We start from the raw sequence: 2250 nt of genomic DNA, 5'->3' as shown, positions 1-2250 counted from the left end.
AGGATGCTGTAAAAGGACCAAACTTCAGCCAGGAGAACAACTGAGATAATCCATCCACAATACGAGGTTAGTCATTCATATACTGCTGCATGGGCTGGGCTGTAGCTACATCCTAAGGTTTTAAAAACTGAGAATGATTAGTGGTAATAAAAGCCGAGGGAGGTCAACAGGGATCACTGACTGTTTTAGGAGCTTTTTGAGATCAAATAGAAGAAAATACAAAACATTAAACATGTTAACAACACAAAAGCCATATTAAACGCAGACTACTTTAGACCCGGAAGTAGGATTCGTCGCGTCATCACTGAACAACCGGATAACGATCAGACTCACACTGAATCTCACTGACTTTTTGTCTCTAAACTAGAAAAAGCTCTAAAATCCGTCTCTTCATCTTTCGGACAGTGTCGTAGACAGACAGAAAATAATTTTCTTTGGTGGTGATGTTCTCATTTTCTCTCTAGCAGCACAATCAGGTGTAGTTTTGAGCGCTGCAGCCTGCAGAGGGCGCCAATGGTGTCAGGACAGCGACGCAGTGTGACGTCACAATCAAAGGGGACCTGTTCTGCTTTTTCTCGTTTTCTGGTGCAAGAGTAAAGTCATAGTCTCTGATGTTGAGATGAAACACCACCCATGTGTCAGATAACGAGCTCATCACCACACTGGCTTCCTGAAATTTCTGTTTGCTCCAGTCTCACAGTGATGGAGCGATGTTGGTCTGAACATCACTCTCTGGGTCTACGGCCCCAAGATCCCCCCAAAAACCACCAGACAGAATACAAAGGGAGAGTAAATCTATTCATGTTAACATATAAAGGGTATTTTGTGACTTTAGATATAAGAGACATGACTGTGGCTCAGCATGAGCATTTATTTTTGATGAAATTGGATTAGCGTGAGCCGGGAAGAGGCTCCAAATGATTCTGGGTCATGGATTTAGTTTTTAATGTGGTCAGGCTCTATATTTGTAAAATAAATTAATTAATTAATAATAATAATAATAATATAAACTTTGCATTAATAGATATTTATATTGACTGAGAGAGCAAGAATCAGACCGATCAAAGATCAGGTCCAAACAACCTGTAGCATGTGTTCAGGTGCAGTCATGTGATGGGCACGTCTTCCAGAAGTCATTGTTAGGTGAGAAGCTCAGTTTGGAGATTTGCTTCCACAACACGTTTTCTCTTACAGCGCAGGGATAAAAGCAGATAAAATCCACGTTATGCAAATGAGTGTTTCTTAAACGAGATGAAGCCTCATTTGCATATTTAAAAATCAACCTCCAAACAGTTCATGTCTATAATTAGTCAGTTTCACGATATTATCTGTACATACTGGTTTGCAATAAACATGTATGAAGTTCTGCAGATCATATCTTTGCTTTCTCCATGTCAGTTCTTTTCTTGCACCACAAATATTGTCCTTACCTCCAGCACAGCCATCTGGCAGTGACCCTCCGGCCTCTGCCATAATCCTCAGATGGACCTGGGCCTGCTCATTTAAGCCACACCCACTTCCATCAGTGTTTTCTTTTTTTATCACGAGGTTGGCTGACTGGTTCACTGTGCATACCGATAGTGAACCTTACGTTGCTGCTTTCACTTTACTTGAATGTTCAAACTTTTGCATTTGATCCAGTGACTTGGGCTCCTCTAGGGCTGGAGTAACCTGTGAGAGCTAGTGATGCTGTTCTACTGCAGATGAATCACCTGAATGAGGAGGTGGGCTCCTGTTCAGTTACTCTGAATCTCCTCTTCACCTCACTCTTATACCTGTTCACCCTGTGTCCCTCCTCTCTAACTCCACTCACTGTGACATCACCAGCCACCCTCTCTATTCAATTCAATTCAATTTTATTTATATAGTGCCAAATCACAACATAAGTCGCCTCAAGGCGCTTCATAGATACAGAGAAAAAAACCCCAACAATCACGTGACCCCCTATGAGCAAGCACTTTGGCAACAGTGGGAAGGAAAAACTCCCTTTTAGCACCTGGAGTCCCAGGCTTCTACCGTTCTACCTTTAAAAGCCGGAGAGCAGTCAAATGATGGAAGTGGAAGATATGATATGTTGTTACCTAGGAATTCTGGAGGGAGGGGAGTGGGGGTGTGTGATTGAGGGGGTGGGGGAGCTGCTAAAAGCTGTGAACTTCCCTTTTGTGTTTCATCTTGATGCATTCTCAATCATCCAGGGAAATAAATCTCCAAAAGTCACCAACTTGGAGTGTTTCAGTTTGCCATCTTAGG

Source organism: Pundamilia nyererei, unplaced genomic scaffold (genome assembly GCF_000239375.1).
Source record: "Pundamilia nyererei isolate P.nyererei 1_Seehausen unplaced genomic scaffold, PunNye1.0 scaffold00299, whole genome shotgun sequence".
Classification (NCBI taxonomy): Eukaryota; Metazoa; Chordata; class Actinopteri; order Cichliformes; family Cichlidae; genus Pundamilia; species Pundamilia nyererei.
Note: the sequence above shows the minus strand (reverse complement) of the source record.